We start from the raw sequence: 8,002 nt of genomic DNA on the forward strand, positions 1-8,002 counted from the left end.
AATCAAATAAGATTTTAATCTCACTTAATTTATCTTAATATAACTAATAAAACCAGGGAGATTACAACTTAGCAAGTTTCATTATCCATTTTAGAAAGGTTTTAAGATCACCTAAATTCTCATTTTAAAAAGTTTAATTTGTTTCAGTCATCTAAAAAGCCTTAGTTTAGTCAGTTTAATTGGGGCCAATTATTCCCTATTAAACAAATGTAAAACCTCATAACTAGTTGTTGGTAATACGTTATTTGGTTAGTAATTGAGGGCACGTCTTAAAACTGACAACTATTTAATAAAGTTATTCTTTAATCGTTTGGCTTTAAGGTGTTTTTTTTTAATTGTAGATTATGTAAAATGTTTAATTTTTATTTCTTGAGGGAGTGCCTTCTCGTTGAGTAAACAGGTCTTTTCTTTTGGTAGGAAATGGCAGCCGTCTTGGAAAGCTGAAGGAGCTGGTGTGTCCCTGGAGCAGACACAGGTAAGGAAGTGCCTTTGCGCCAATTATTTTGATGTGTTATGGAAGATGAAGGCAATTTCATGCTTATCTAAAGTCGGGTGGAAAACGTCCCATGCTGGTTCCTATTACCAGCACTTGTGATTATGGCAAATTAACTCCTCCAGTCAGAAAAGAAGCTTCCTGAATGTAAACAAGTCAGATCCAGTCAGCTTTGTTTAAGCTGCAGAGGTGGGAGGCTCAGGTCATCACAATATTTAAATACTGGATTACTTGCTTCTATAAAAAATCTAACAGTCTAGTCAACAACATGGAAAAAATTTGCAAATCATTAAGGAAAAGAGTAGTTTACCAAACCTAATGTGTATGTAATATGACCCCCATTTTATTTTTTTTAAATGGACTGTATACTCTGTATCTTCACGGGCAAGAAATTACACGGGTATGCGGGAAATTTTTTACAGCAATTATCTTAGGCTTGTGGAAGTATGATTTTATGTGTGTGTGTGATTTTCTATCCTTTCTGAAATTTGGAAAACAAAGTATTACTTTTATAAGATAAATATTATGAGATGTGTTTTATAAAATTATTCTATATTTTTTTTTTTTTAAATCTAGGTATCTGTGAAGGAAAGGTATCATTCATTTAGTCTCACTTTTCAGACAGTTTTTTTTTTTCCCCTCTCTTTATTCCCTCAGAAACACTGCTTTGGACATGACATTCCAGAGTCTTGCTTTTTAGAGTATTTGTACTTGAGCTGTGCTCCTTACTGAGTGATTTTGGGCAAGTCTCACTTTGCACATCAGCACAAAGAGTGAAGCTTATCTCATGTAGTTGTTCTTAAGAATTAAGTGAGATAATATTGCCAGAGCCTTTTGTAACCTGGAAAGTGATCCAATAATGTGAAGTTGAATTGTCGAAGTTGAATACGTATATTTAATATGTATAGGAAATATGAGCTTTCCTTTTTTCATAATAGCCAAAATTAGCCTGAAACATTTAAACTACTGTGAGGAAGAAAATAGTTATCTTCCCTGTGATAGACTGAAATAAGTTCATTGCCTTTTGTTTTTTGGGGGGGTTTTTTGTTTTTGATTTTTGTTTTTGCTTCTTTTCTTGCACAGAAAGGGACTGTGGCATTTAATATTTTTTTCAATGTGTGATGTTATTCCGTTTCAAAATAAGACCTAGCTGGACAATCAGTTCTAATGGCATCTTTTGGAGCAAAAATTAATATAAGACCCGGTATTATATTATACATACTATATTATATTAGACTGGGACTTATATTATAGTAAAATAAGACCCGGTATATTATATTATATTACATTATATTATATTACATTAGGCTGGTCTTATATTAATTTTTACTTCAAAAGACACATTAGAGCTGATTGGCTAGGTCTTATTTTCGGGGAAACAGTATTGAAAATTTTCACTATTTTCTTTCTTTCATATATATATATACATATATATATATATATGCATTTATATGTATATATATATATGCATTTAGGAATTGGTATGTTGAATAATAAATAAATGTAGGTTTCTTAAATCAGAAATTAAGGATTGGTACCTAGAAGGTCAATTCCCAGGTGGTCTTTAGAGCTCACTCATAGGAATTGTGCAATTTTATGTTTATTTTCATTTTTCAAAAGCCTCCCTAGCTTCATTGGAGTATAAAAAGGGGTGGTGAGCCCGAAAGCTCGCAGGAACCACCAGGAACACTAGTGAACAGGAATTCTCCTCGTTGGCTTCCAAGGGCTTCCCTCAGCTGCCCTCTGCTCTGCCAAGCCTTACGTTTTTCTGTTTCAGCAGGGAGACCGTCAGGACAAGCGATCTTCTGTCCCTAGGAGCATATTGCGTCGTTCCCACAGCTTTCCCCTCGCCCGTGTCTGCCCCCTTGAAATTTACGTTTTCTCACTTGACAACATTTCCTGAGCGTGAGTTCTCTGCTGGACGCAAAGGAGGCAGGGAGGATGCGTAGATGTATAAGACATGGGCCTTACATTCACGTGATTCAAGTCTGACGGAGGTGAGGAGCTGACAGACCAGTACTGCTGTCCTGTGTCCTTGGCCCTGGAAACCTTGCCTGTCTGCCAGGGCCTGGCTCAGTGCCCTCTTCCATGGTGTCTCCTCCAGTCAACTCGAACCATCGTCCCACTGTGCTCTCTGAAAGAGTATGCTTAGTGTATACTTCCTCTTTTCGTATTGATATTATGTGACTCACCGTGGTTACAAGTTGTCATTATGACCAAACATGCGCTTATCGCTTTCTACACATGATTTCGTTGAATCCTCGCAACTATAAGAAGGTAAGTGTCACCTCCATTTACAGAGGATGACACTTAAGCTTCAAGAGGTGAAATCACTTAGTTTGTAACTGGTAGAGCCAAGATTGGAACCATCCACGTTAACCCAGAGTCTTTGGTGTTTAAGGGGCTTCCGACTCGTTTCCACCCCCTCTGCCCCACCCCTGCCCAGATTCCTTCCTGGTGAGTCTTTGTATGTAGGTTCCAAATCTTATATTCAAGGTTCTGAGTTGAATCAGTACCAGTATTCATTCACGTACACTGACTGAGCTTCAGCTGTGCTGCAGGCAATAGAAATGTGTGATGAATGACCGAGTCTCGTCCTTGAAGGTACCACAGTCTCCTGGGGAAATGGGCAGGGAAGGCACCGCTAGGGCTCTGACAGACATAGACTCATGGAAGAGAGACATGTATGCCAGGCGGGGTGGTTAGTGGCAGCTGAAGGTGCCAGCAGGGCCATTAGAGAGAGCAGAAGATAACCACACAGGGAGGATTTTCTTGGAAGCATTCATATCCCAGCTCCGTCATTCATCAGCTCTGTAACCTTGGGTGAGTTACTTACCCTCTCTGAACTGCAGTCTACACTGCAGATTCCCCATGCATAAAATGGGCACAATGATATCTCCCTCAGGATTGCTCTGAAGATTAGAAGCCTGCCTGACACAAATAGAGGTGTTTGCTCTTATTGGTTGCTTTGTATAAATATTTGGAATTATAAGAAAACATGGTCGTGGAGAAGCTTCAGTTATATTAGGTACTATGTTTCCCCGAAAATAAGACCTGGCCAGACAATCAGCTCTAATGTCTTTTGGAGCAAAAATTAATATAAGACCCAGTATTATATTATGTTATGTTATATTATATTATATTAGACCCGGTCTTATACTAAAATAAGACCGGGTCTTATATTAATTTTTGCTCCAACAGACACATTAGATAGAGCTGATTGTCTGACGAGGTCTTATTTTCAGGGAAACAGGGTAATTCAGGGTAGGCCAGGGCATCGAATGAAGGCTCTCGGGGTCCTGCTAAGAAGCTGGAGTACAGTGAGTCCACTGCCAAGTGCAGTCTCCTCTTCACCTTGAAGCTGGCCCTACCCCACTCCCGACACACAGATAGAGCCTTTTTCAGTCTGTGTTTCAACAAGAGCTTTACACAAACCTCTGTTTACATGGGTTATTGATCCAATAGCCTTCAAATACAGGGGCGCTAACCTCTTCATCATCTCGTCCCATCTCTTGGCACAGTGTTTGTTAGGGTAAAGGTTTAGCAAGTCAATGAATATGAAAGAATGACATTGTCGTTGTAATCGATATGGCTCCTAACAGGCAGTGTTAGGAATAGTTAACAGAGATGGAAAAACAAAAAAAGAAGAAAACCAAAATATGTCCTTTATTTAGTAGGTTATACATGTGCTTGGTACAAAATCCAAACTTCCAGAAGAGAACACAATGCAGTGTTGGTCTAAATTCCCACCCGTCCCCAGCCACCACCCAGAGGCAGCTGTTTGTATTGGTTTTGTATATTTTTCTAGAAATCATCTACGCATAGGCAGACCACAGACTAATGATTAATTATTACCATTTTTATTCTAATTATTACTATTTTCAGTTACAAAACGTTACATGGTTTTCCAGTCTCTTTAGAGTATATCTTAGAGTTCATTGTCTATCTTCACTATAAATCTACCTTTTTATTGGCTGAATAATATTTATGTGAATGAACCCTAATTTGAACAACTGTTGATAGGCATGTAGCTGGCTTCTGATACTTTTCACTCAGTAAAGACAATGCTAGGAAGCATAGCCTTGGATCTCAGTTATTGAACACATTTGTGTAAATATGTGCAGAATAAATTTGTAAAGTAGATGTATTGAGACATTGCATTTTTCAATAGATATTACTATGTTGGTCCCCATAACGCTAATGGTGTATCTTAACATGCTTTTCTGAAGGAAAGTTGAACCCTACACGCTGTGTGTCTTCATTGCTCTGTACAGCCGTTAGCACTTAGGCCCCCACAGTAAATTCATCTGCTCAAAGTGGGTGTAAAATGCCTTTACACCACACAGAGGCTGGCATGGGGTAGGCTACACCCCTGCACAAATGAATGTGGCAGCATGGGTGCGTGGGGTCCAGTACAGACCTCTCCAGGGCACTCGGCTGTGTCTTAAGGGACAGCTAAGTGATACAAATCCCATAAGCTTTCCTCAAACTCCGATTGGTCTCCTCTCCCCTCTGGAGCCAGTTTGCATTAGCAGGTATGATCTGAGGGCTGGCCCCTCACTTGGCAGGCATTGTGCTAAGCACGGTGGAGGAACCGGGGCCAAGGAGACGGGACCTGCCCTTGAGGGGGCCCTGGTCTCTGAGGAAACAGGACCCCAGCGGGCACCTCATTCCACAGTGTCTGACCGCCTTTTCCTCCTCTCTCGCCATCCAGAGCCTGCCAGTTCTTCAAAGTCTTCCCTCTCTCCTTATGCCAAAAGGACCTTGTTTTTCCTTCACTCTGAAAGTACTGGCTGATACCGTGTTTCCCCGAAAATAAGACCTAGTCAGACCATCAGCTCTAATGCATCTTTTGGAGCAAAAATTAATATAGGACCCAGTATTATATGTATTTTATATTATTATATTATATTATATTATATTATATTATATTATATTATATTATATTATATTATATTATATTATATTATACCAGGTCTTATAGTAAAATAAGACCAGGTCTTATATTAAGTTTTGCTCCAAAAGACACATTAGAGCTGATAATTCCACTAGGTCTTATTTTCGGGGAAACACGGTAGCACTAGATTGGCAAACAACTGATTCTGAACTGTCCTTGATGTCTTGTGGCCGTCCTCCATCCCCCAGAAGCACCTCCAAGGTCAGAAATAAGTTCGTCCCACTGCATATACCTTACAGCACTGGGGCATCAACCCATTCAAGAAATATTCCTTGACTACTTAAAAAAAAGCCCTGATCAATAGATTTACTCTATTAGACATTTACCTTTCCAAAGTATTTGCCTTTCAAATAATAGCTTGCATCTGATTCATCCCTGCACACTGACGCTTTGTGCAGGTGGCACCAAGGCTCACTGTGCTTGCCCCTGTGCATAATACAAGGCTCGGTGAAGGACAGGTGATTGAACTCTGTCTGAGGGACGGCTAGGAGGGAAAGGTTCCACACAGAAGAAACCTGACTGGGTTTTACAGTTAAGTTGAGGTTTGAAGCAGGGAGGAGAAAAAAGTCGGATGTAACAGGCTGATTGATGCCGGTGGGAGCCCGCGTTGACAAAAGGCATGCAAACTCATCGTGTGTTTGGGGACACATGAGCAGTTGCTGGGACATGAGGTGCGGGTATCTGGAGAGGCAGGAAGGGGCTGGGTCACACGCAGATGCGAACGGTGTACTGATTGCTTCAGGTCGCACTTTGTGTTGTCAGGTCTCCTGGAGACAAGCATGTGTGACCAGAGCTGTGAGAAGTAAGCGTGGTGATGGCCACATCTCCACTGTGGTTGGGTTTTGTTTTTCTTTTCCTTCTGATTGCCACTTGGGTTTAGAAAAACAGTTTTGTTGTATATGAGGTCTGACAATTAAGTTTGGGAACTTGTTGCAACGATGTCGCTAATCTTTTTTGATATCAGAGGGATTATTCATCATGAATTTGTACCAGCTGGACAAACAGGTAAGCAAGTTTACTATTTGGAAGTGCTGAAAAGGCTGCGTGAAAAAGTTAGATGGAAATGACCTGAACTTTTCACCAACAATTCATGGCTCTTGAATCACGACAATACACCAGCTCACACAGCACTGCCTGTGAGGGAGTTTTTAGCCAGTAAACAAATAACTGTATTGGAACACCCTCCCTACTCACCTGATCTGGGCTCCAGTGACTTCTTTCTTTATCTGAAGAGAAAGGAAATACTGAAAGGAAGACATTCTGATGACATTCAGGACATCAAGGGTAATACGATGACAGCTCTGATGGCCATTCCAGAGAAAGAGTTCCAAAATTGCTTTGAAGGGTGGACTAGGCACTGGCGTCGGTGCATAGCTTCCCAAGGGGAGGACTTTGAAGGTGACTGTAGTGATACTCAGCAATGAGTTATGTATCACTTTTCCTAGGATGAGTTCACGAACTTAATTGTCCAGCCTCATATAGCACATCAAAGTACATCGTTAGGTCTTAGAAAAAATAAAAATAAATATATCCAGCAGTTGAGCCTCTTCTCAGAAGACAAGAATGCGGGGTTGTGCCGGGGTGTATCCATCGGAACTCATTTCACGTTGTAATATTTGAAGGTCCATGTCCAATAAATGCCATAATAGGTCCAGTTTTGACCACCATACTATTTTAATCATTCATCTGCCTTACAGAACACAAGTATTTTATGTCCTTAAGTTCTACAGTTCTCGTTTGCATTGTGTCCCGTAATGTCCTTATTCCTATTGAACTTCCACTTGCCTGCTTCCTCTGCCTAAATCCTGCCATTCCCAACAGAGCTTAAGTATTCGTTTCTTGATGTGTACAAATATATTTCATTTTCCTCTCTTTCAGGAACTTTTCTCTAATAATGGACTGCTTAAGAATAGTCAACTCACCAACGTGCCTAGTCAGTAAATGAATTCACTTGGGAACTTGAAAATCATCTTAGTATTTTTTTTTTTTTGCACAATTTTGTGTTCTGTGAAATGCTTTATAAAATGGTATGCTTTTTAATTTGAAAAGCCTATTAAACGAAAAAAAAAAAAGAGAAAATCAATCTTATTTTGTTGTCTCCTAATAAAAACCCCCAATGCTTTGTGTATTACGTAATAAAGGCTGCCCCTTCAAATCTCTTTTTCTTTACTATTAACCAAGGAAAACAACATCCGGTGATTTCAGCGCAGCTCTAAATTTGCACATTTGATAAGCGTGCATGGCTGCAACTCACTGCAGGAAGTCAAGACTCTATGCGTGTTTTGGATTGAGAATGATTTATCTGTCTCAGTTATGGACCAATAAATAAGAAAGTGTTATGCCACGTATTCTTGCATGTGCAAGGTTAATTATAAAGGCTTCTGTGGGGAGCAGAGTGGTACAGCCAGAAGAGGAAGCTGGTTTTCATGCCTCTGTGTAATTTGTTATGGAACAGAAAGGTCATAATCCCTGTGGAAGTGTTATTATTCTGTTCATTCTCTCGTCTTCCTTTACTGGAGCATTGTGATTTTAATTCAGTGCGCCCCGGGAGG

The 8,002-nt window shown here is 40.0% G+C and overlaps 1 protein-coding gene across 1 annotated transcript in view; it reads left to right on the forward strand.

Annotated features, from left to right (window-relative positions):
• The window catches only part of KHDRBS3 (KH RNA binding domain containing, signal transduction associated 3), a 155,545-nt gene extending 147,755 nt beyond the window's left edge, over window positions 1-7,790 (forward strand). Inside the window, exons 11-12 of the transcript XR_004425026.1 lie at window positions 418-475; window positions 7,329-7,790. The gene's annotated coding sequence lies outside the window, so the exon portion shown is untranslated. The remainder of the gene's footprint in view (window positions 1-417; window positions 476-7,328) is intronic.
• Window positions 7,791-8,002: the final 212 nt, after the last annotated feature.

Source organism: Rhinolophus ferrumequinum, chromosome 14, assembly GCF_004115265.2.
Source record: "Rhinolophus ferrumequinum isolate MPI-CBG mRhiFer1 chromosome 14, mRhiFer1_v1.p, whole genome shotgun sequence".
Lineage (NCBI taxonomy): Eukaryota > Metazoa > Chordata > Mammalia > Chiroptera > Rhinolophidae > Rhinolophus > Rhinolophus ferrumequinum.